The sequence below is a fragment of the Bombus pyrosoma genome, linkage group LG7 (assembly GCF_014825855.1).
Source record: "Bombus pyrosoma isolate SC7728 linkage group LG7, ASM1482585v1, whole genome shotgun sequence".
Lineage (NCBI taxonomy): Eukaryota > Metazoa > Arthropoda > Insecta > Hymenoptera > Apidae > Bombus > Bombus pyrosoma.
In genome coordinates, this window is record NC_057776.1 from 16,102,191 (window position 1) to 16,130,095 (window position 27,905).

The following is a 27,905-nucleotide window of genomic DNA, read 5'->3' on the forward strand; positions in this document are numbered from 1 at the left end:
CTTTCATAGTTTGGTTAATGGGTTCTGAATTTTGAAACTCTCTTATAAAATACCGATCGTGTATATTGCTTATTATTAACACGAAAAGGATTGAAATATACTCTGGATTATGACATTGTTCTTATTAAATAGCATAATTCTATCTGATCATTTATAAAAGCGAAGATTTTTTAAACACGTCACTCTTTTAGTAAACTGACGACGTATGTTGCAAAGACATGACTGTCATTTCTGCAGACGTCGTCATTATAAATAAAACGCGATTTCAAGAACCTATGTGTATACGTATGAAATATATACAAAATATCGTTTATCTAAAATTACAAGAAGTAACTTACATTAAAAAATATAAAGATATGATGCTTAATACTCGATCCATTTGTTCCATGAAATATATAAACTAAGAGTCTCGGATTAATCTATTTCCATGAAGTTACTTACGCATCGAGCATTAATCATTCGCGGTACATAGGAATTTAATATGCACGTAGCGGAAATCTATTTTTAAATCTGGGTGCATTTAAGAATACATTACGCCGAAGGTAGCGTCGAACGTTTTAATGCCTCTGAAATGTATCAGGCTTCCATGTCCTTCAGCTTTTTATGCTTCTTTTATCGTACTTCATTCCGTAGAGTCTCGCTTAATAGTACATCCGCTCGAGAAGCTTTCGAGCTGACAATAAAGATATTGAACCCTTACGTTTCAAGCAGACGATTGCTACGGTATTAATTCACGATAAAAGCGCTCCTCCTTCGTTTCCCAAACGTTTCGATCGTTCCTATTATTATGACGAATGCGGTGTCCGTGAATCGCGTCGCTCTTCTGCGTTATCGTAAAATAATTCATTTAAGCATTAAGCTGAAGTATTAGTTGGTAAAATTACAAATTTGTACATTTATGAGCGAGCACGAGTTGGGATTAGAAAAATAATAAGGAGTAAGGTCGAAAATAATTCGACGACTGGGATCAACATCGTACGTATATTCTTCAAATTTTATGCAAGTTATTCTCAGACAAAATTAATACGTAATGACATAATTGATGCATTGTCGATGATATTTTCGGTTCTGGCATTATTCCTTCAATCCCTTGAAAAATTTTCAATCCATGTTGACAAATCGATTGAACTGTAAGTTAGATGAGAAAGATCCTTCTAAATATTTGTCATTGTGATTACACGAAAGATCCTACCGTTTATGTGATTGACATGATATTAGAAAACGTTCGAAATTTATCGTGGTTACTGTAGAAATGAAACGTTTTGATAAATCATTTCATAAAACGAAGTAAAAGTGCGTGGACTATTTGCGAACAGTGATATATATATATGTGCATGTAGCAGGTGGGACATCAGCAAAGTTCTAAAGTCAACTGGAATTTTGAAATATTTATATTGTACCATTGATATTATACCATTGATCATTCAAGTACAACATTTAATAAATTCACATATTAAACATATTACACACTAAACAAATTTAGAAAATTATACATACACATAAACGTGTCCTATTGTATTAAACTATAAATCCATCGATATCGAAATACATTGCTATTTTACAAATTAAATTACGAGTATCAATTACAACTTATGAATATTCCTGCCAGCGAAATTACATTTTACTACCCCTAATCACCCATCTTCATACTATTCCACTTTACCCTTATTCCAAACAGTTATCCTTCCAAAATCCAATGAAGGAGACATCGACGCTTCCAACAACCTCCATCAACAACTACGGAGTTCCCTATCGAGTAAGAAACATAGGGTTGAGATTTATATTGCCACTTCGAACAAGAGGAAACACACCAAGAGGGTATGTCGCGTGTTTTCACAGAATAAAGAGGTGTATATTTTTCTGCGCGGGATAGCAAAGCCAATGTATCCCTTGGATACTCATTGACGTCTATTGCATTGATATTAATCGATTAGGAAGGGTTCCATGTATCGATGCCACATCTCTCTCCTCTCTATTCTTCCTCTCTTCTCGACCGAGATGCTACCTGCTCGTACAGCAGGGGATGTTTGCGGGCACTCGTAGTTGTTTGCGCGTGTTCGATGGCGGTATAAACGGGAACGAGCATTGTTTGATACAATGGACCAGCTTTAATGGATGTTTCTCGCAATGGGAAATCGCGTTGCGAGCAGGAAACGCATTTTTTAATGCAGCCAACAAGCGAGACACTTGTACAAGCAGCCGAGTCCGTTTGAAATGTAATCGCGCGCAGGGATGAAATATTCATTCGCGCGTTTCGATGTTGGCAAGGGGGAAAGGGTTGATCGATTCTGACGACGCGCAATCGTTCGAACTGTTTTTATAAATTAAAGTAATTTGGGGGTGAGTCTGTGCACCGTGATTGAATGTTCTTGCGAATATCTCTGTACATCTTGAATGGAAACGGTACACAATGAAATTATGATTAAATTATTGATTATGCGAGTGAATTCTGTTTTTAATAATCTCCTGAAACCGTAACGACGCTGGCGAATAAGCAGAGAAAAACAGAGGTGGCTATTGCGAAAAATGTAACAAAATAACGTAGATTAAATAAAATCATTAAAATAGATGAAGTATGAAATGTAAAGGACAGTGGATGCTTAAGACACAATTATGAAAGCAATAACAATTTATTAATGACAATAATTTTATTCAACTTCATTGTCAAACTGGTTCGTTAAAGTGGAATCACAGATCGTATATTTAAAAGACGAAGTTTCATCTCTGATCCCTATACTTAAACTTCATATTGTTATAAAGAATGATATATCAATTACGTTTTTTAAGTTTCCAAGTAATCTCGATTTAATGTTTTCATACACGATATACATCTTTTGTTAGAATTTCTTATTGTAAAATTAAAATCGAAATTCTTATCAAGCTACACGGTATATGCAAAAATTTACGTTGTAATTTACAAGTGGTCTTTTTTATCGTAATTATCTAAAGATCGCATTTACAAATGTGAAAATAATGCTTCAAAAATAATAGATGTATCAATAGTACATTAATACTAGTACCCGATGTAACATTTGCAGGAAAAATATACAAAGATAAATCGCATTTGCCGATCTTTAGCCTTCCTATCTGCATCCTCGAAACCAACCTTCGTCTAAATTGATTTACCATACCACAAGTAAACACATTAATCGCCGAAATATCGCCATTTATACACCGTCCCCTAAAACCTAATGCCAAAAGCATAGCTGTACGGCATATGAATAAGTGGTTAACAGGCATCGATGTCAGCCCATCCAGTTTCCATTTTCTCGCGGTGGCCCTTTGAGATGCAGACTATAGAGGCACGTAAACGATGCACGAGCACGGGAACGTGAATCGGCGTGCTCCACAGGTATCGATGGCGTATCAATGGGGTCCCATTGTGAATGCCTTTTCCTCTCCCCTCGACGACAATGAGGAGAACGGGCTCGCGTAGAGCAGGTAACACGTCGAGAAACGATTGTGCCACGACAGCGATTGATACGATTCCGAGCGAAATCTCGCGGCGCCATTGTTGCGTTTCGTCGATACGACTTACGCGTGTCTCTCGAGGGCTCGCGAACCCGCTAAAAAAGACCGATTCCCCTCGCAAAGAAGCTGACACAATGCCGCGGCAAAATGATAAAGGTAAGAGCGAGGGAAAACGATGGAAAAGATTCGCGACGAATGGGGAACGGGGAGAAACGTAGGTTCGTTCAGATGCTGAATGTATCTTTGGGGTTTATGCGTTTTGTGTAATCGGACGATGAAAAATATTAGGCTGATCGTGCGTTACACGGAATTAATCGAAAAATTGCTTTAGAATGATTAATTATAGAGGAGTTGGTGATTTTAGTCTACCTTTGGGCTGTGCTTTACGACGTTGTATGACTCGAGCATTAGAAATAGGATTAAAACGAAGGGTTGAAACGTTGTATTAGAATAATTAGGTTTAGATAGTTTGTTGTATTTTTGAAATTTAACTGTATTGTGTAATTCGAATACTCAAAATAGGGTTGATATGGTTGAGAAATGATATTAGAATTAATTATAAAGGAATTAACGATGATAGTTTAGTGCTTTTTAATGCTTTAAAGTTACTGTTTTATTTCCTTCAGGATATAAAATTCAAACTGTGAATTTCAATGTCGTAGAAAACCTTTGGTCCATTGTAACATAATTGAACTCGATGAATTTTGAACAGACGAGAATGTTCGTCGTTAAAATGAACCATAGGTACTGGGCGGTACTGTGCGAGCAAATTGGAACCATGTTTCAATTTTTGTCGTGCTCGTCGATAATTTTATTTCACTCCCGGGAATACTCGCAGGACTTTTATTAACTGACCGTCAATAGATGAGTTCGATCTTTTTGATCGACCGTATCGAATTACGTATTTCGCATATAAACCATTGATCTCGCCCTATTCCTAATCTTACTAGATTTATTCTAGTTACTTTATAGAGTAGACAGCACAAATTACAATTAATATTGTAAAATGAAGTGTCCTAACTTAGATTTAAAGTATTATACATTTCCGTACGAGCCAACGATACTTGTTGAAAACTAACAATATCAAGATGTAAAAAGTCATTCATTTTTCCAATCCTATATTTGTCTTGTATACAGTCGGTTGCAAGTTGTCTACGCAAAAATTTAAGTAAAAACATTAGCTCTACTAATTTTGTTGACACACCAAGACCCGTATTGTGAAAATTTTAATACGATTTGTTCACTTTTATCTTTATCAAAAAAAAAAAAAAAAAAAAAATGTGAAAAGACATAAAATACAATTTTAGAAAAATTCAGTATACACCAGCTATATTTTGCATGAAATCATAAAAATAGTAGACTTAATATTATATTCACATCCTGTAGGCTGCCCCCTGTCCGCTACGTAAGCATCGATAACGTCCTCCTACATCGTCCTGATCTTTGGTGTCGAAAAAATGAAAGATCTTATAATTTGTAACGTAATTTTATCCCAAAATTGCTATAAATTGAATTTTCTTTAATTCTTCTTAGAGGTACATTAATAACAATTGTACCTATAATATGTAAATATAAATAATCTCTAGTTTTTAGCTTTCTTTGGTAAGTTAGATACATAAAATTCGACGAGTACTGTACGTAGACCTTCGTGACTGACTGCAGTTAATCATCATACAGACAATGTTAGATCGTTTCGTATCGAACCGTACTTTCGACGTCGCGTTCGATTCCACCTACAGCCAGGTAAACTAAACATTTTGGAAAATAAATTATTGCAACCTACGCAATACACTATTCGGATTTTACGGTCGGATCGTTATTTACGGCATAAATTTAGCGGTGGCCGGGTCAGTCGTGGCCGTTCAATTAAGATGGGTACACGGGACTGACAGTTTACAGTCCGGCGTAATTGACAAAGTTTGTTAGGGAATTCGACGGAAGCGAACCGCGCTATGTATCGGTGACAGATCACGCCGAACGTTGCTCTCCCTCGTCCCAGTGATTGAAAAAGCTCTGTATTTGCCGGAGGAAATTTTATATTCGATCAAAGCCCGACTGACCAGCGAGACAGGCATCCCAGGAATTCGATTAAAGGGTGATCGAATTAACGTGACAACGTCGATTACAAATCTATACAGTGCTTTAAAATTTTTCGGGGGCTTGCGAAACGAAAGTTGAGTGATTCCGGAAAAATTTTCTGTTTGAACGCTGTGTGATTATATCGCGATGGTTTGGTTTCTTGTTTGGTTGGTTGGTTTCTGTATATTCAAAGGTATAAAGTCGTGGAACGTGGTCGTGTAATCGTTGAAAATGGAAAAACGTATATGGGATTGTTTAACGTATTATTAAAACGTGATTACAACTATCTCAATATGTTTTCCCATTAGAAAAATCTTCATTTTATATGAGCTCGTCAGGAACTGAACCGATCACTTTTATTAATTTCTTCATTTCATTAGAGAAGTAAATTCTAACGTAAGCTTACAAATTCCCGTATTCTGGATTAGTTATGAAATGACACAACGTAAGAAGTCAAGAGCAATAACTAATTTATCTAAAAAGATTTACACAAAAAAAAAAAAAAAAAAGAAAGAAAAGAAACGATAAGTTCCCTTAAAGAAAATTATATCGAAGGATATTAAGTTTTTATAAAAGTCGTACTATATAAAATATATCCACGTGCGAAGAAATATTTAATACAAGATCAAAAAACTTCGTACATTGCATTGAACTAAAAATTTATAATTGTATTAGAATTTCTCCTTTTCTACGATTCACGAATTTATTGAAACATCAATTAATATAACTGCTTCTAAATGAAATATCATTAGCCATAAGGCATAATCTGTTTGATCGTGCAGGATGTCAAAACAGGACGCAATATACCAAGACATCTATCTCATCACCTCTCGATGATTTAATTTATTACGCCACTCAACGCAACATCGAAACGATTTACTAGCCAAGATTCGCTATTAATTCCCCCGTATCCAATCTTCCGAGCCATGTGACAGTTGTTTATCAATTAAAACTCGTTCGCTCGTGAAAATACGATGCTGCGACACGGCTACTTACACGAGCCATCGCTATCGAAGCTACCCCGAAATTTCAATCTCCAACGACGCCGTTCGATCGACGCAATTAATGCGACTGCCTTTAATTATCTTCCTCGTCTCCTTCAAAGGAGAAGAGGAACCACGCTCAGAACAAGGAGGGAAAATATCAAAGGAACACTGAAAGAAACACGAAGATAAATGGAAAGAGAGAGACCAATCTTGGCACAGGCGTGTAAATAAAGAGGTTTATTTATACGCGTGCAATTAACCAGCGAGCAGATCGGCAGTCGCAGATGCAACTCTGCTCGAAGTGCATCAAGTAGCTACTTATCCACAGCGGTAACTGCGCTGGTGATAGCGTTAATAGCGGTGCGTGTGCGCTCGACTAAAGGTCGTTAATGCGACGTTATCCAGAAAATAGGGCGTCCGTTTTATCGGTCCCGTCGTTTCGTCGCATTTTTCGGTGGCCACGCCGTTATCGTCTGGTCGATAAAACTTTTACCGTGATGGAACATCGAGAAATAATGTCGTCGTTGCTCAGTCGATCGGTTTTGCGGCGAGTATTCAAAAGAGGAAGCGTGTTTTCCCATATCGGGCCACTTTTAGTCGACAGATAAGTAACACGATTTTTAGATTATCGAAGAATACGCGTTGACGTATTGCTGGGAAAATGTTAATGATAGAAAGAGATGGGATGACAGGGTTGGTGAAAATACCAGAGGTTTGATAGTTTATTGCAATGGTATCGTTCCATTGGTTTATTTTAGGAGGATGTTTAAGGAGAATGTCGAACCGGTGGTTTTATGAGGATAATTTTGATTTGTGCAGAAGTGGATTGATAAGATCGATGTAAAGTAGTAGAAGTAACATTCCTAAGAGACATTCCTAAATGAAGATATTGGCGTGGTAAACATTAGATCGTGGATATTTAGGTAAATTCAGATTTATAGCTATTGATATAAGCGATAAACATAATTATGAATAATGATAATTAGTCAAGATCCATCCAACTTCTTTCAAACAATTTTTTAATCGTTCAGTTGTATTTACAGTTTTTATAAATATCGATTGCACAAAATCAAACTTCGAATTACTTTTTTGGGGAGTAAATGATTGCGAAATTATGAATTAAACTACACATGTATACGAAAATTCATATTTTTACAAATATAATTAAAGAAGTTGAAGATAAGCAATAAGTTCCATTTAATTAAGTATGTTAACGAGTACTATAGAAGTATTAATTGGATATTTTGTATATTCCTGCATGTTATATTTATTTAACACATTTAAACTTATAATAAATGGATAATCATTCGATATCTGATAATTAGACTAATAATTTTAATCGATATAAATTAATGTGTCTCTTTGTAGAATTCCTCGATCTAAATTTTTCACTGTGATTGTTGAAAACATATATATATATCTTCAAGTCGAAGAGCTACTTAATTCAAAGAAAATGAACGGTATAAAGAATTAATAATTATTTTGTGCAATTTACTTGAAATTGGATAGAAAATCTTGAAAAACGATCATTACGAGAGACAAGAAAAATATATGCGATAAACGGAGAAAGATAGTGAATATAAATTTATAAATACATCCAAAAAATGTCGAGAACGAGGACAAATAGCACGAGAATGCCTCGCTGTTGCGAATAATAATGATTAACACCTGTTCGTTAATTGAAACGTGCCAACAACGCCTGTAAAGCTTTCTGCTTCAATCACTGTAATTATGTATTTATAAACGCTATTTAACATTCGTCGAAGAAGGTCTAAGGCTTTTCCTCGGCTAATGAGTCTTCGTTATACACGCGTTAAACCTGTCGTCTAATCGCATCTGAAATGTTTTCGAAAATGATCAACGCATCCTTGGCAAGTATATTATAAATACGTAGAGGTATTTACATTCATCGTGATTATACAGATGACATGAGAAATTGCTTCTTTGATTTCGAGACTATAGTTTAAAGATAAATTACTTAATTAAACATACTATGAAATAGATAATAATATTAAATTGCTGTACTGTGTTAAACAAAAATAATATAAATAATACCAAATTATCATCGCAAGAATATTCCCGACGATAACATAACTGACGTACCGTACAATTCTATGCAATTATACGCAAGTATGTGCAATTCCGCATACTTCAACAATACGTTCGTGAAAACATAAAATTGCATAAACGCTTGCAGTGCAATTAAAAGAAAAAAAATTCTAAAGTGACTAAAAGGGTGGAAAAATCGAGGAATCTTTAAACGGGCCGACTGGGCCGACTGTCCCGTGACATCGTAGCTTCACGCTTTCATCGGACCGCTGGGTCCGGAGCTTTGATCCGCGAGACAGCTGGTAAAACGGCCGCGTAACAAGAGGAAAATAGTATCCGGTATCGATTAGAGGGGTGCGACGAGATTTTCCGTGGCAGCGAGCGACGCACGATTTCACGGGCGTTAACTCGAATCGAGGCGAACCGTCGATGGCCGGTCGATCGCGACAAGATAAATGACCGTGCGTCCGGCCGACCAGCAAACCGGCACTATTCTCCCAATTATGTGGCCTCTCCATCGACCCCGGTGTCCACCTGTCGCCGGGAACACGCCGTGATTGATGGACCACACGCGAGCAGTACGTGCCTCGCCACCGCCTCGATCTTTCCACCACTCTTCTTCCTTCTCTCCTTTTCTTGCTCCACCTTCGACCGCTCGGCGTCGTTCAAGACTGAAATTTCGCGAACGCGTGACGCTTTAATTGTCCACTTTAATGCCTTTGCGTGGTCTTTGATCACGCGATTCCACGTATTTAAGCGAACCGTGAACCGATTCCGACGAATCGTCAGTTTCAGACGAATTCTTCAAGCTCCAGCCGCGAGCCACTCGGGGCATTCTTTTCACGCGGTATGTAATGATGGTTGTTGACGTTCGTCGCGGCTACTAGGAAGTCTGAGATGCGTCGCGGAACTTTTTAGACGTTACGTAATTTCAGATTTCTGGATATTAGTCGAATTTAATAGGAATTATACAATTAGTGTTTCGGTGATAGCTGGCTGAACAACACTACCATAAGAATAATACGGTGTTCGATGTAAAAAAAATAGAAGTAGATATAAAAATGAACGATATTTGTATTTAATATTTTCTCATGTCATTACAAAGAACGGAAGCATTCAACGTGGATGTAATTATAACCCCAGCTTGTGTCTTATAAAACAGGTGTTGTAACTTATTAAACAATAATAATTCTGAAACCAAAATTCATCGATCTAATAAATATCTAACAGAGACTAAAGTCATTATCACAGGATAGAGAAAGTGCGATCAATAATGGAAAATACAAACGGCTGCAAACAGTAATAAGAGATACAAAATATCTCTGCAAATTTACCAAACTATCCTAATCGGCGCGTTAATTACAAACGCTCGGTCCCGTCTCTGATCTCTCTCACAAAGAATCCCAAATCCCCATAAAATAAATCCGGACAACCTAACTATATATGTGCAAATAGTAGTCCCAAAAATAAACCGTGGCTACCGTTCAATGATCAAATAATGGCCATAAAAATATGAAGAAACCTCGGAGTAACGAGGACCGCGATATATCAAAAGCAGCGGGGTGAAACGTTATCGGTTCCAGATCAAAGAGCTTAACGATCGGATCGAACGCAGCGACGTAGGCTTGGCCAATTATCAGTGCCACGAAGAAACGCGGCAGCAACAACGATGGCGACCTCGGTCGGGGATGTTTAATTAATTAAGCCGGTCGTTAAATATAAGTCGCGTGCTAGCCAGGGTGTCTAATATTTCTTTGACTTTACGATTTTGCGCCGTGTGGACCAGAGGAGTCCCCATAGCCTATTGGACACTCAATGGGCGTCCCATAGGTACCAAAGTGAAAAAGAATACGTCGTCGTAAGGTAGTGAATGGAATTAGCTTATTTTGTATTTGATTAGTATTTTTCGTATTTAAAAATCTGATAATAAGTTATATTTTTCACAGTTATATGTTTCACAGAAAAACGGTCTTAAAATTCAACATACGTTGTTAATGAATTTTACACTCGCAATTTATCATTTTCTATTTGATTTTAGTTTTAAATATATATATATCTTTGTATAATATTATGTCGCTGATTTGTCAAAATTTACGAAACGTTGTAGATTTGTCGGTTATTTCCAGAAGGCTTATATTTTTGGATTTTATAGTCCTCTTAATTAATAAGTATATTAAAATATTCCTTGTTAGTCAGAAAGCGATTTTAATAATAAGAATAAAGCGTTAGTTGCTAGAATTAAAAAACAACAAAAATGTACCGATATTCTGTTCCTGTGATTTTCACTTGTCATGCTTCTTATATTTTCTCAAGCGAATGATAATACGAAACAAGTAGAGCAACAAGAAAATAATATTTCAATTACACTGTAAGATGAAACTCGTTCATTTCTCAGACAACTTTTTAATAATCACAAAGATCGCGTTCTACGAATGTAAATAGACTGGAAATTTTGATTCGTTTACAGGAAATTCGAAAGTGCGAAGTTTCATAGAATGCAGAATGCACATAATATGAAAAAAATACATAAAACATCCAAAGTATAGTGCTTTCCATAACGCTTGATAGATAAAACAATTTTCTACCAAGGTTCTACTTGCTCTTTTACGTTCTCAAAAATATGAATTTGCATAAAAATCCGCAGTCTAAGTATGAATAAGGAAAACTGACTAATTAAACAGGTAAAGACGGGTCTGATAAAACGGAGACATTCTGTTGCAGCTAATGCACGTTCCCTGGGTACCAGTGTGAAAAAAAATACGCGATCGCAAGGTAGCGGAAGGAACCAACGTATTTTTGTGGCTGGAGAGCCCGTACGATGGGACTCAGCATGGGGTTCGTTTCTTTTTGGTCGGTGATACTAGATGCCCCGTCTAGGGGAGGTCTTTGACGAAGACGAAGGCGAACACGACGATGGGTAAAGGAAGATCGAGAAGATGAATAAGAGAAAAGAAGGAAAAAGGATGGATCGAGCGACGAAATAAAGAGAAGGACGTCGTCTGGGTGTTGGATTACTCAAGGCCTACGGGCAGTGGTTCCTTGAAACGTGCAATCGAGGCCCGCGGGTTTCGACAGTCTTCTTCCTGGGAATTTGGTTGCCAATTGCACGACGATGAGTCTTTTTTTAGGGTAAAGACTTGGAGAGCTACGAGGAAGGATACTGGTATGAGTAGATGTTTATACGGTCGATGGCCCGAATTTGTTGTTTTCGTTGCCACGTTATTTCTTATTGCATATATCCATCGCTAAATCATTCTCATCGAATGGAAAATGTAACAATTACGACAGCAGAATTGCTTAACCTCGTTGTGGCTCGATATAACTCAATATAACCCGAAAGCGTAGATATATAATTGAATAAGTATCATTGGAATATAGTTAATGATACTAAAGATAGTGTTTCGATATTCGATTCCAGTATGAAATATATTTATCTGTGTTTTAGTAGCTTTTGTGTATTTTACGCTTTTCATAAATAGAGTATTTTAAAATTTGCGAAGAGGATATCCGGAAGGTATGCAAACGTCGATAAGAAACGTAGAGGAAGATCAGAATTAAATAATTAAATCTGCACAACGTACGTACCACTAGCAATGAATGGAATCGTGAATAGTCTTTCATGAGTTTAAAATATGAATGATGTTCGTAGGTCTCACGACTTGTCTATTCAAAACACTCTGAGAAGACTTACGAGTAAACGGCGTTAAGAGCCTCTGTAACCGCTCGATACCGGTACCGTTTCGAGTCACGAATCGAGAAACGGAGATCGATAGCCGGGATACTCGCCAATATTCCTGGTGCCGATAATCTTCGCGCAATTTCGCGGAGCCGTGAAGCCCGGGGCGGTCGGTTCGCGGCGGCGAAAACAGAAAGAGCGAGCGGATCCGCGGCGCAGGATCACGAAATGGTTAAGAAGCGTTCTCGTAGTCTTGGCTTCGAGATCCAGCCACCCCGTCATTTACATATTCATACCCTATCGGTTGATCTCGATCAACGATGCCTGATAAAACAGTTTAAGCGCTAATGCAGCCGCCGCGGTGCCCAGTTCCTGGCTTTTTCTCGTCGCGATAATCTCCGTTTCGTCGGGATTTTCAATCGACTGCCATCGCTTTCCCCTGGCCTGGAACCACGGCAAATTACCAATGAATGGTGGCAGCTTTGGAGAATGGTGAAAGGAAACGTGGCCAAGTGTCGCAGTGTGTTCTTCGATGCTTCGAGGGATAGGATGTTTACCCACGTGCGCCAACGACTACACCGGGCTGGGAGTTAAGATAATGTTTGCTCGAACCAGGAATCGACTATACGTTACCATCGACTACCGTGCAGGCGCTTTTTTTTAGCTGACGTTACCGTGCAAGGTGAGGATTTGTTTTTATTACACTTTCCTTTGGTACGCGGAACAATTTGTTGGAGATTTTAGAAGTTAAGTTAAAGGGGTTTTAATCGAGACCGAGGACCGAGATTTAGATTGAGGACCGAGGGCGCAATTAGTTACGCATGTGCGTGTTAAGTTAATTTTAGGGACATTTTTCATCGTGCTTTCGTCCAATATTTACGTAGAATCGAGCGAAGGGAATATTTGAAACGTGTCTTTTGAGTTTATATTTGTCTGTCGTGATTTATCGTGGCGCGAAACAGATATTGAAATATAGAAATAATAGAAATCAGGATTTATCTTCACTTCAACGAATTTTTCTATCTACGTGTACTTGAAAATTTTCTAATAAAAGAGTTAGCAGATTTAGAATATTGCAAGCTAGTTATGGCAGGTGAATTTTGCGAAACGAAGAAATAACGTAGTTGCACGTTTCAAATTGACTGAAACATCAATAATACCTCGAGAAATTAGTACCAAATTAATAAACAACTATCGATGGAACCCAACAAATCCATCGCAAAGGAAACTCAAATCTATTTAAATCTCTTGCAAATATCTCAAATAAATCAATCGACGATATTTGATAGGAAAGTTTCTAAACAAATTAAGAAGCTACAGTAAATCTAACAATGCAAAGCACGATATCAAAATCAATCCTATTCAAACAATTTCATACACACAGAGCCCCCGATGAAAACAACGAAACAGACCTAAAATTCCTCGATAAAATTAACAATCAGCCATCGATAAAATCCATCAAAGTCGCATCGCGTATCAAAATGAAACACTTCCGTGAAATCATTAATCTGAAATCTGGAAAACGCTGAAACACTCGTCCAATCCGGAACTCATCGTAAATTCCTTTCACACAGAATCGTTCGAAGCTCTTCGCTGCAGTTCCGCAAAAATCCATCTACCCGTCCATCGATCTGAATATTTCCATCGGCCAGGATTTTACGCAGGATCGTTTCATCGATCGACGATTCCCTTCCCATCTCTACACGTGCTTCCCCGTTTATCGTCCCGATAAGAGTATCCCGAGGAGAGATAGTGTCTACCAGAACAAGAAGCATTCCGTTGGTTCGAGGAGAAGCCTGGAATTCCTGGTCCGTATCCATTTCAAAGGACAATGATCCGGCAGTGCCTTTGTGCGATCCGCAATGGAGTGGTCGGACTGTCGTTGATTACTGGCGAAGGAGCAGCGCTATGGGTGAAAAGCTATGACAAGGGTTGCACGAGTGAAAAGAGAGAAACGAGAGGGGTTGGATGAAAGTTTGGAAGAGAGGGGAGCAGGGGAGGACGGGTGGTTGCTATCAATCACACAGGCTGGATGAAAGCCACGCGGTCGGCTCTGTGTCACGCCATTGTGAAATACCAGCCGAAATTCGAGCGCGAATCGTCCGAAATTTTGGAATTTTAATTCAACGGCTAGAAAATCGCCGGCTATTCGACGGATCGACCGGTATTGTCTGCTGTCCGCGACACGTACGGATGCCTGGAAATGATTATTTGCTGGCTGTATGGTGTTTCGATGAGATATGGCTGAATGGAAATTTCGGGGACGAGCCATAGGTATGGATTGATTGGTGGTAAATATTCGCGGAAAGATTTGTGGTACTATGCGTATTAAAATCTTGTAAGTCGAAAGTGGGAAGTGTTTCGTTTATGGAACAGGCTGTTCTTATGATGCTTGGTAGCCGCGTTAAAGGTTTTTAGTATCGGTAATGTACTAGTATATTTAACAACGTGATTTCCGAGATTTTGTTCTTACTATTATTTGGACAAATTCTTATGTCTGTTCTTTTAGAAAGATCGAAACCCGTATTCTTCTATCTTTTTTAACATTTTTTACGCTGGTTAAAATTTGTTACGACTTCTGTATCTCTTCACATTTGTTACGCTTCTTCAATTTTTTAAACCAATGACAAGACGGGGCAGATGCAGAAGAAGTAAACAAAATACTTCAATCGCGCAATGTTTGCTTCGATGTTCTCTTAAAAGATCCAGTTCGCTCGTTTCTCTTGCAATTTTTCGGCAACTAGAGAGCCACATTCCACAGGTACAAATAGAAGAACTGACTAATTAAATCGGGAAAAAGTATAAAACGAAGGCGCTTCGTGGTACCCGGCGTTTAATTTGCGTTACAATCCGGGATTACTGTCAACAGCTTTTATTATACGTTCTGGTCGTAGCATTTCGCGAATCGCCTGGTATTTTCTGCCCTAAACGACGGCACGTTTCCTCCTCGAACGACATTCCGTCTTTTTATCGTTCCCATTATCGCATTCCCCTTATATCGAATTCATGACCAAGAGATGCATCGGATAGGATGTTCCATGGTGTGTCCAGCTTGATGCCTCCAACGGGCATCATCCGTATTTTTATCAGTGTCTCCCGCAGGATGATGACACGACGTCGCCTCGTGAAATGACAGCAATTAAAATTCCATCGTTCGCGGACCTCGAATATCGTCTTGTAAACGAGTATCGTTCGATCGATGCTTGTCGCCGATGTAATCTTTTCATTAATGTACATTTTTAAGCAAATTGGTCCAATAACGACGAGACGGAACTCGATGATCTATACTCTGTACCTGTTAGGTAGACGACGCTCGAACTAGTAATAGGATCGTTAAAGAACGATCTAGTAATAAGATCTACGGTAGTTTGGTCCTTTGCAAGACGACCATAATACGCTCTACACCTCCTTCTTTATCCCTTCGTTCACGCTGCATATTTCTTCCTTCTTTTGTTAAGTAATTCTTCCTTTTTCGCGGTTCGTTATAACTTTTTTGAAATTTCATCAGCACCTAGTCACGAAGGAATCTAATACCAGGTCCTAGATTTTCATGAAGGCGTCGTGTTCACATAACACGTGCAGCCGAATATTATTTTACCTGGACGTAGGAGGGGAGAAACGAATTAGATGTCCTGGGGCGAGCAGCGGTCGGTTTCTGGTTACACATGGACCTCCTAAGGCTGTCCGGGTTAATAAAACATTGGTACCTACGACAGTAGTCCCTTTATTACGAGCGTGTCGCATGATTTTTCGACGGTTTCGCCGGTCTGCCAAGAAATACACTTCGATCAGCATCGTGCTATGTCAACGGGATATTTTGACTGGTAAAAAAGCAACGTGCTTTCAAAGGGTTAAAAGATTCTTGTTTAACCACCTGGACCAGCGAGGATTCTATTTTCAGATCGGGAATCTTTGATTATTGTATTTCATTTACTTGACGAAGTGAGTTTTTGAGAGTTCGTGCAATTTTGTGTGAATACTGCGCGTATTCTCTTTTATGTAAAATATCAGCGACGACTAAGAACTCGTAGAATTGAAAACAGAAATATATGAATTGTTATTAATTTAGAATATTACGATTTACATTCATGCGTTAAAAAATATACTTTTCGACCTTGTAGGCAGGAGAGAATTCTTCCTAACTTTGGATATTTTCGATTAATTTTGTCAATAGAATTAACTTTTTGTAGTATCAGGAGGACTAAATAAAAGCTGAGTGTAAAAAGGTTTATTACTGGTGGGAACTCCACCAAACTACGATCGCTAATAACAGGGTATAAAACATCCAAGATAAATGGCCCAATCACACCGATTATTTTGGCAAAAAATTTTATCAACAACATCAATTTTGCGCACATCTATGCTGCTGCCCTAAAATTGAGTATAAAAATAATTTATTACAGATTGGAACTTTACCTTTAATTACATTGTGACCACAGTGTAGAGAAAACACAAATGACTTTATAAAACCGATTATTTTCGTAAAAAAATTTCCGAAAACAATATATTTCTCCTCCATTTATATTCATTAATAGCAACAAAATTGATAGGATCGTGATAAAGAAAATGGGATAACGTTGATCGTGGCCACTGTGATATAATATGATGTTATAAATTTAATACACATTTTTGACCTACCTGCTCATTTACATACGAATAGATCGCGATCAGAGATCATTAAGATGAAACAACCGTTCGATGTTGCTCAGAGCGAAAGATAAGGGAGGCAAGATGGTGCGAAGGTTTCGAGCAAAAATCGAGAACGATTTATACCGACTCACGGTAGTCGATCGATCGATAATCCAGCATCGATCGAACCCTTTTCACGAGCCAGACTTGGAATAATTGAGCTGTATGCCCGAATAACCGAATTAACGATATACCTGTCCCTTTATCTGAAATGAATCAACGAAGAGAAGAAAGAGTATTCTCGTCGCGTCATCGAACGCGTCATCAATTATATCGTCAGCAACGCCCTTCGTGATGAGAACGTGCAAACACATATATGAATATTTTCATATATCCTTTAGAATTTCCATTAACTCCTTTATTCTTCTCTGATCTTTATGATTAATTTTATCTTGATTCTACTAAAACGATATTTGTCGTTAGCAATTTCCAATGTTTATTGTAACATTATTTCTCGTAAAAAAAAAGAAAAAACAAAAATTAAATCTACTTCCCGAAGTAGACAAAAGAACGAGAAAATAATTTACCAAGGAGAAGAAGAAAGACAAGACTATCGAATCAAACTTTTCGTACAAATCCGTCATTAACGAACATCCACCATTTAATTTCAATCAAATAAGCAGGTATTTCAGAGAAATAAAAATAAACTGATCTCGACAAGGGAATACGTAATTAATCTCACAGCTTTCAAGAAAAATACTTGCCTCGCAGTTCATTTGGAATGTGTAAACTGAATATAATAATACATCGGGCGATATAAAATTGATACCTGTGGAAGATGGTAGCTTTTCTGTCGAAATAAAAGAACACATAAATACATGTAATCATCGAAACTCGAAAGAAAGATCAATGAAACTGCGATATTTTGCAAGAAATTGCCCGATAAGGAGCGTCGTACAAAACACCCTTGCCGCATTTAAATGGGGACCAGTATCGATTAACGGAGCCGCAAAGTCCACTTAGTTGTTCCGCACGAACGGACCCCGAAATGAGAGGCCCACGAAAGTGTCCACCTCCTTTCTCAAAGATCCATTTACTCTCGTTGCTCGTGGTACAACTTCCACGCATCGTCTCCTTCCCACAATGAGCCACCCTTCGTTCTTTTGCTTCCTTTCGAAAAGGATACTGTCCATTCAACGCGAATGGTACACCTTTCAGCGTATAATGTTAAAAATCGTTCGAGAAAGGCGCTAAGAATAGGATGAAGGATGTTGTAAATAGTATTGTACCGTGTAAGAAAGAAAGTGATATTTGAATGAGTACCGCGGTAAATAACAATGAGATTTCAGGTGTAATAATGTCTGAAATTTCTTTTTCTTTTCAGATTCGTGTTTTCCTTTTTGCGTTGACGAATAGTGATCATTATTATTATTTGTCTTCCGTATATTATAAAGACCATGATCTCTGTATATCAGAGAGTGTATTGCAAATTTAAAAGAGAATTACAGATATTTACAGAATTACAGATGGCACAGAACGAAGAAACTAACTATTTCACATGGAACTAAATCTTCTCGGTCGAATTTTTCTACAAGAGAGAGACTTCCGCAACAGTTTTCACGCCAATAGATAAATAAATAGACACGATGTCGTACAACGTATAGCTGAATATATCAGCTTCTTATCGTGCAAGTACACGTACTCTATCAGGCGTGAAGAACTTCGATCGACGCCGATAAAATCTATACGTGTTCGAGCCTTTCTCTTTGTTCTTTTTCAAACGAAGTTGCGAAGTTAGGTTTTCAAGCCGTACGAATCGGTTCCACGCTTAACAGATATCCGTGACGATCCCTCGACCGCTTTACACGACGCACCTATCCAAAGGTACATAGACGCCTCCAGTAAAATCCATGACGTGCGCGATATTCAACGATGATCTTTAACTCTCCCCCTGTAGCTCACCCGACATTACCGCGCACCTCTGTCAATTCAAATCCAAGGCTATCACGTGCTTATTTCGTTCGATGACGCGTACGATTCTTCAACGCGAAATTCATCGCAGCTAGAACGCGCTCCATCGAAGAATCTTGAAGAATTGTTGGTAAAAGTGGCCCGCTGTTGCCAGAAATTTGTCACGCTTTTAGGTGGTTAGGAATCTTTCGATTGTCCTTTCACATTAATTTTCTGTTATTTTCTAAAGAAGTGTTTGATAGACCGTAGAGTAGAATTGACGAGGGATGGGAAATTGTAATAAATTATTCCTTTTGGTATTTAGGACAGGCAGTACGGTTTAAAATATGACGAAATATTTATCCAAATAAAGAATATCGAAGTCAGAAATTGTCGAAGGCACAATTCGTGTTATTTTCGTCAGAGTTTTTCTATTTGAATTTAATTTTTTTAGTGGAACAGTTACTTTTTTTTAAAACACGTGATAATTCTGTTATTATATGATTCTATGCGTGGTTTCAGATCCATTATTCCGTTATTAGATCGTTTATATAAACCAGATAAACCGTAAGGTTCGACCAAGACACTTGCATCTAGCAAGCTTCTCGTCAGCAGCGATCCCATGATAACGTCAGCAGCAATTGAAAAACAGAATAATTTCCTTCAGGTGGAACACCAACATTAGACCAAGTCGTAAAACCCTCCCTGGACAATTTACGAGGCAGCAACTCTTGCAGCTGGAGTTGTTTACCGCGCCTTTTTCGCGTATACATCGCGGTACAGTTATTTCCATTGGCAGTACCGCGCTGCAACTTCATCTTCAAAGACGAAGACCGTTCGAAGAGGTCGGGGAGAAGTTGTGTAGTTTAATTGTTTACAGACACACGAGAGGCCCATGGTGCCCGCAACGACTACACAGCCTCGTACGATTCCGCGAGGATGCATTTTGGCTGCCCTAGAATTAACCTGGCGTGGGGCCCGCAGAAAAATTGCAGGGTAGCAAAAGCTGGGGAACGCGGCGACCGTAGGAGATGAAGAGAAGAGAAACGAGGATATTAAGTGTGGGAAAGGCGAAGCTGGCCCACATGACGCGAGAAAAGTAGTCCCCGTGATCCTTTCTAAAGTGGGAATCACGTTTCTTTTTATTTCTTTATAATGCACATTGCTTTAGATATTTTGTATACACAGGATCCGGTCGAGTAGCATATACAGACTGCATTCAGACGATTTCTTGCCGAAAAAATAAGGAGAGAATAAGGTATAGAATAAGATTTTTCCGTCTGAGCCTCGGTTTTCGAAAACATCGAGTTTAAAAATTTTGTCCCATATTTTTTTAATAAGGAATTACCTCATTGTTATTCTCTTTATTACTCATTAATACTCATTGTATTATGTGCATTTTTATGTGCACTCGCCTGATCTTCACCAGAAAATATCCCATAAATATATAAATATTCACAGTCTAACTATGATTCGATGAATTCACAAGTTTCATTAGGGAAATTTTTGATATTTTATATCCTGTAACTCATGGTTTTATAACATCGGATCGAATATCCTACTGAATTAATATTCGTGATGCGGATTATGGATCAAATTCAACGAAAGAAAATTGTAACTGTACCTACTCTGAATTTAATTCTAAACTACAAGGTTATCGGATATCAATTATGGATATCAAACTACTGGATATCAATTGCGTATAAAATTTCAATGTTTCGTTGCACATATAGAGGCAAAGATTTAAAGTACTTCGGATATGGGAAATTTTGTTCCTCGTTTTTTAAAAGATTTCATAGACGCACGAACAATGAAACAATATCGTTCGCAGTGATCTAGATCATTTATTTAACGAGTGAATGAGTTTACAAGAGTAAATTTTTTAATTTCTTAGGTGAAATGGTAAAATGCTGAAGATCTATAGTGTTTCAGATTTCTCAGCCGTATTTGGTCGACGTTTGAGTATTTTCCTACAATAAATCCTTCAATACATAGGAAATCATAAAGCATTACAAGAATCGTTTTCAATTATTTCGGAAGTTTCAAGATTTCCCTTACGTACAACATATATTTTATTCTAAAAATAAACGAAGCCAAGGTATTACGATTTTATGCTACTTAAAATCTTAAGAAATAAAATTCGAAAACTTTTTTTTAAATATATTAATGTCGTTAAACGTACGAAACACACCAAACTACCAATATCTCCCCATACCTTCGGTCTTCGGGAGAAATCGATTCAATCTTCGATTTCCTTAAGAAAAAATGTCCCTAAATATAAATTAAAACTTTCGTACACGCTTTCAACGATAAAAAAAAATAACAATCTCATTGCGGAAGTAAAATGAAATATTCAAAGATTCGAGTCGCGTCATTTTTAACGGTTCGCAGGGAGCAAAACGTATTCGTGACCGAGTTACGACGTTTCGATTCGCATAAATCGACACTTGAGTATCGTTCTGGCTTTGTAGCGTGATATACACGCAGCGGTTGACTCTCTTCCCCTCTCTCCCTCTTCCTCTCTGTCGTTTGCATAACGCGAAATTGCCACTGAAAATGGCCACGCACGGTTATTATTGAAATTTCTCGCGGTCACACGGACATGACCCTATTCCGAAGCGCAGTTACGCGCGAGAACGGGAACAGCTTCGGACGGAACACGTTCGTCAATGGATCGTCATCTTCCTCCGAATCGGCGATTTCACCTCGATCGGACCATTACCGCGTGTTATCGAGAGGCTGCGGTGGATTTCGCATGACGACTGCCGTTTGTCGACGTCGTGGTTTCTACGGTTTGATTAATGAAACGCGTGGAGAATCTTTCAATCGTCCGAACCAGCTACCTTTTTTGCCTGCGAAATCATAACCAGTAACCGATTCGGCGTACATTTGGTAAGCGCGTAGTGAAAGATAACGTTCTAGCGACAAATTAATGACAAATTGTTTTTGGATCTTTAGTAGGTTTGTTAATCACTTGGCTTGGGATTTAATCGACGTTTGTTATCGGCGTTTATTTAATTTCGCAATATTTGATTGACAATAATCTTTGACGATATAATACAATAAATGTATATCGCAGTTGTAATAGAATAATATTAAATTTGCATTTATTAACCATTCACTTCAAATTTAATCGACGCTCGTAACTGTGATGACTGTTTAATTTTATAATATTTAGTTGAGAACAATCTTTGATAAATGTATGTTTCGGTTACAGTGAAGTAATATTATATTGCGCAGATTAAAAGGAATTAAAATAAATCGTAATCATTTATTCCATAGCAATGGAAACATTGTTATGTAGTTAAAGAAGTATTTCATTGTTATCAAGGGGTTAGGAAGAAATAACAAATTCATCAAGTTCTTTATTGTAAAATAAATTTTGCTTGGAAGACAATTAATATAATAACATAGTAATAAAGTAAATGTGATATATTTCAAATCTTGAGAATTTAGTAACATATGGCAGACGTTGTTTCAAAACTTAATATAATATGTTAAATAATATAATATGCTCGATATTTTTGTTATATTGGAATGATTTAGAGTACTAGAAATTGATAGTTGAGGAAACATAAAAGTAGCATTAATGGTAAATTTAATGGTCGGTACGTTGATCCTTAATTGAAGAATGTTAGAGATTAAAGTTGGATATGGAAGGTAGAATGACTAATAGTCAGACAGTACGAGATAGTTTACGACAAAGTGACAAATGGCATTTTCAAAGAACAATTAATGATCCGTGAAGAATCTGATCTAAAATGTTGAAAGACTCCTGAAACGATAAAGAATAAACATTCAAGGAAACAGAATATATAATATTCGTGATAAGTTCATAGTAATTTGTCTTGCAACATTGCAACTAATCTAATGCAATCTGTGGAAAACGTTCTTAGATACAAAGTTTATACTGATATTTATAAATATATTATAAATACGAATAAATATATTTATATACGTATAAAGAATCATAATCTCGAGGTATATTTTGTTTTACTTTCTATTTGCTGGGAAGCAAAAAGACAGATAGGTATTTTCAAAGGAACGAAATTACCCATAAAATTCCATTCCACCAGCGACGATTGCCTCGGATGCAATCTAATTTCTAAAGTTCCCGATGAAACCTTCTAGTTTACGAGCGGCCATTCTTTAACTTTTACGTAACGCACACGCATCGTAAGAGAAACATATCTACGTAACTAATGACCGCAACAGTTTTATGATGAATGCACAGAGACGTCGGAGCGCGCGGAGAAAGGAAAACGGTTGCTTCGATGAGACAAATCGCATTTTCTCAACGACACGTTGCCATTAATTGACTCTTCCATCTCATCTATTGCATCCATCGCAATTCGAGCGCTCATAAGTATCGTAGCTCCCGCACAGTAATCGCGAAATTGACGTTTCAATTAATTCAACGATTACGAAATCATGAGTATACAGTTCGAAGGAGGTTTACTAGATGTATAACTTTCGTTTTGCTTCGTTTCTAATTATGAACGCGTCTCTCCACGTCGATCCTGCACGCTCGATGAGAATTCCGGTAGGATATTTATAATTTAACGTTTGATGACCCTACGTCATACGTTTCACAGGGATTTTGATCGATGATTATTGACAAACGAGCGAAGGATAAGCGTTGCGGAAACTAATGTTACTTTCTCTGTGCAGATCTTTACGGGCACCGATCGCAAATGGAGACGTAGATGAGGAAATATAATTGATACGAGCGTAATGAAACACGAAGTCGGTTTTAGTCATTAATTCGTACGCTCATTCGTCTTGTTGCATTCTAATTGCGTGTACGATGGTAATTTTTTACTATTATTTTTTCCTCCTCACGGTTTTTACATCTCGCGAGATAACGTCGATGCACGTAATTTCTTCGAACATGTGTCTTTTTCATGATACATATTAATATAGATCTTTCTTTTCAGCTGCGAAACAATCATAGATAACTGAACTGATTCTCTTCCATACAGTGACGAATATTCGTCACAATTTCATCGCTATACTATACTCTTCACGATCATAGGAGTACAAAATCTGTAAGGTTCTGTAAGGTATCACATCACCAAAATCCTCAACTCTATCCTCAACTACTACCCAATTATAGAGAAAGGAAGAATTTCTTAAACAGCCAATTTGTGGCAAATTCACCTGAACTTTTAGTACTCGTTACATTCATTACTAAAGGTTGTATATTACCGAGTATATTATTGGCTTTCCTAGCAACATAATATATTATTTTACTGCTTTTTTCTATTGAACCAAGAAACGAAATGTTCACAACTATTCAGAAATGTTTGCTTTAAAGGAACTCATTTTAAACTTCGTTATTCCTTCCCCATCAATTTATATTAATTATATATATTGCAAGATTATTCAAACCTACAATTACTCAAAAATTTCATTCCCTGAGAACCAACCATACAGCTTACACTCAATTCACTTTACACGATACTTTCCAAACGATCGAAATCGATGGTCATACACGTACCAGTACCATATGGTTTCGTCACTCAAAGTTTAACAATTCCAAAGCTCGACAATCCAAATCATCGATAGCAAGCAACAATCGCAGGCTGAAAAGCCCGATAGGCGAAGAATCATTTCCATGGACGTTAGCCGGTAATAGTCGATCTACAACGCGATCGTCGATCGCAGTTTTGCGGCCGGCCAAATCGAGCTAGGTCACGGTGACAAATGGCCGCGCGATCAGGATCGCGTGTGATAAATTCCTAGCTCACGGTATCGTTGTACAGCTCCGACGAGTCCAGGAGCAACCGGTTCCAGATCACGATGATATAGGTTTACCCGGTCGCGGAGGATCGATCGATATCGGCCGATAAATCCCATTATTAATGCGGTCTATCGCAAGAAGTTGATAAATTGCCGACGAAGGGTGAACACGCCGTGGCCGCGTCGGTCTCACGTTACAAAACGATCCCCCAAGGCCGCACGGAGAGATTTATCCGGCAACTTCCTCGTGATTTTCGCGATCCTATGCATCGCGAGGTCCGCCTAATGACGCGAACTCTTTTTTTTTTCCTCGTCGTGTGGACGCCGAGACCGGTGTCGCTGGTTCGACGGAAAATTATCGTGCTTGAGAACCTGCACGATTTTTAACCGAGGAGTTTTCTGTTGGCAGGATGAATAGGAAATTGATGGCGAACGATGGACGTACAAGAAGAGGAAGGGCTGGAAATGTGAGACCCAGAGGCGGATGGCTCGTTGAGATTTATGGCGGTTCGGTGGAAAATAAGAATTTAGAATTTTTCTTCCCGGAGTACGGGTGGTGGTCTCGAGTATGATGTAGAGTTGGAATTTCCTACGTGGTGATTGATTCTTGTATATTTGTTAGAATATTTTTGTAACTGCACTTGCAAAATTTCGTTTGGTTTGCTTGTTAAGTTCTAGACCGACGACAAACTAATTTTATTCGATATTTTTCTTCGTGAATTTTAATAAATTAGGGTGTCTTTTTATACGCATAGGTATGTATGCTTTTACATTATCTATCTACGCACGTAACCATGGATGTGAATATTCGATATAAATTGAACCTGTTTATTTTCTAAGAATACAACTTCTTCTTATAAATAATAAATAAAATATCATATCAGAACATAGATATCAAAATCACGCGACATCGCTATTTCAATATTACTCCCCTCCCCTCAGAATCTTAAACGCTGAGAACCAGTCAGCTCCTTGAAAACCTGCTGCAACCGGAAAGGGTTGATCATATCCTTCCATCTGCGGCGATGTAACTCAATGAGCTCATGCTGGAAACAGACTGTCACCAGAACAGTATCACCGTTTCACCGTTATTACTGTTAGTCGAGACCTGTTCCCCTCTGCCTTTCAAAACACCTTTCTCCGTTCTTTCGAAACAGAAACTGACCTGAATCGCGGTGCATCTATCACGAGGAAGAATCGCGACGAGACACGTACCTATACGTCGTTCGATGCACACGCCGCGCCGGTGGTAACGTTGGTGTACACGGCTGCCACATTCTGTGTGTATTCTTTCTCTCTCTCTCTCTCTCTCTCTCTCTCTCTCTCTCCGTTGTTAATATTATTGCATGGCGCAAGCCGAGTTCTGCAGCCGGCTGCAGGTGCGTCGCTTCTCCACGCTCGATCCACCAAGGAGACGTTTCGGTGTGCATTGTGATCGAATGATATAATAAAGGCTGAAGTCCGTGGGAAACGGAGAACAGAACCACCTGACGCATCGTCGGCTACGACGTAGAGAAAGCCGCGCCGCAGGATAGGCCACGTGACCGGGACCGATGCTACGACGCCGTAAATACCGATCCCGTCGGAAACTGTCGAGAAAACGGGAACGAAACGTTCCCTTTTAAGAGACGTCGCTTGACTGGGCGTTTCAATGGATTTAGGATGGCGTGGTTTCTGAGGTGTTCCGATCCTCTTCCATTTCGTCGTGGGACAGTGCCGGTGGTTTGACTCGATGCATATTACATCTTTCGTTGTGTAATTTCTGATATAGGTTGCTTTGTACGACGAATGAGTTTGTGTTGAAAGGTAGTGGGTTTTCCTGAAGGATAACGATTTCTGATATCGTAGAACTTTGATCGAAGATCATACGGCAAAGGTACGATAGGAATCGACCTTTGTCGATTTTTTAACTTTTGTCTTAGTCGGTAGCTAAATAGATGTATTTTGATATGAAATAGTTGGGAATCATAGAATCGAAAATATAAGCTTCTTGAAAATACGTGATAAATGTTTTGTAAGAAACGAATAATATTAGTTTAGTTGCTACGTTACTTTAATTTAATTAACATTAGTCTATATAATTAACGTTATTAATATTCCTTAAATGTCCAAGGAAATGATAAAAACATATATTTAATCTAAAGAACAAAGGGAACAATAATATTGGTGTAAAATTGATTGACAACACGTGGAATTGTAAAATTGCTTTCCTATGAAACATGAGCTATATTACGTATCACGGTTTCCATCTGTGACCTCCAATTAGGATTACTCAGTCTCTCCAGTTTTGGAAATCTTCAATTAAAGAGTGATTATGATATAATGTTTTGCCTTAATTGTATGTATATATCACCCACAATAGTGAACTATTTGGTACTGAATATTCGATACTTTATGTAGGTGTGTACTGTTTTAATAATAAATTGTAAGATAAGGATAATATATACGTGTAATTGATGCATATAAAATGTCGAATAGTCGGTAGTCAATAATTATTTAAATGAAATGCATCGAACTAATCCTCGCGTTAATTTATATCAAATTACGATAAATGATGGCACTTATAATAAATCAATAAACATCTGAAAATCTAGATTGTGCTTTTAAGAACGTCCCGTATAATATAGTGACTGGCAGATTAGTAAAACGGTGACGCAGGTCAACGCCAAACGTGAAAGGGCTAGCGCCAAGGAGGAGCAGTCAAGTCAGCAGATCCCATGTCCAGGAATTGTTCGTGCACGGTATCATGAGTTTACGATACGTCTATCGCTATTAAGTGTGCAGATGCCAGGTCCTAACAGTTCACATGGCCATCAGAGATGCAGACCCTTCTCGCCCATAAAATAACTTTTAGGCTTCTGACTTGAATGGTCGACTACAGCATAAAAATATTAATTAATGCGTTATCAAAAATAACCTTCTCCGAGGCCTGAATCATAAACCCGATCATCTTAACGTTTTTTATGTCGTTGAAAATTAGAAATTATTTGACAAGTATAAGTATCTAACGCGATTGGCGATTTCGTGGGCTAATTTATTTATGTGGATTAAATAAATTTAGAAGCTTTAATTGAACAGTATATTTGCAATTAGTAAGTCCTGAGATTGTCTCAGTGAATGTTAATGTTAATGTTATTTATTACCCATTCTTAACGCTATGAGAGATGGCTAGTTTTGAACTTAATTTTTATGCGAAGAATAACGACACGTATAATTTTTCTTATATTTGTAGGAAAATCCAATAACTCCGAATATTTGAAGAGTAAAAAGGTAGTAAATAATTAAAACAATGCGTAAATAGATAAATAGCTAAACATACATAT

The 27,905-nt window shown here is 37.9% G+C and overlaps 1 protein-coding gene and 2 long non-coding RNA genes across 10 annotated transcripts in view; 2 read left to right on the forward strand and 1 right to left on the reverse strand.

The window, feature by feature from the left end:
* LOC122568847 (UPF0489 protein C5orf22 homolog) overlaps nt 1–27,905 on the reverse strand; it is a 402,800-nt gene that overhangs the window by 38,180 nt on the left and 336,715 nt on the right. The gene's annotated exons all lie outside the window — the stretch shown is intronic.
* On the forward strand, nt 6,703–25,778 carry LOC122568849. 8 transcript variants are annotated; one of them, XR_006317221.1, is made up of 8 exons: nt 6,703–6,896; nt 7,356–7,459; nt 7,580–7,741; nt 7,905–10,448; nt 11,053–11,234; nt 11,307–12,162; nt 12,235–12,943; nt 13,836–16,486. It is a non-coding gene; the product is annotated as an uncharacterized LOC122568849 (long non-coding RNA). The 8 variants fall into 8 exon arrangements; XR_006317222.1 differs by having other exon boundaries at nt 6,704–7,459; nt 11,307–11,748; nt 12,065–12,162; XR_006317219.1 differs by adding an exon at nt 24,992–25,778 and having other exon boundaries at nt 6,710–7,459; nt 13,836–14,535.
* LOC122568850 lies at nt 23,516–24,135 on the forward strand. Its single transcript, XR_006317223.1, has 2 exons — nt 23,516–23,650; nt 23,778–24,135. It is a non-coding gene; the product is annotated as an uncharacterized LOC122568850 (long non-coding RNA).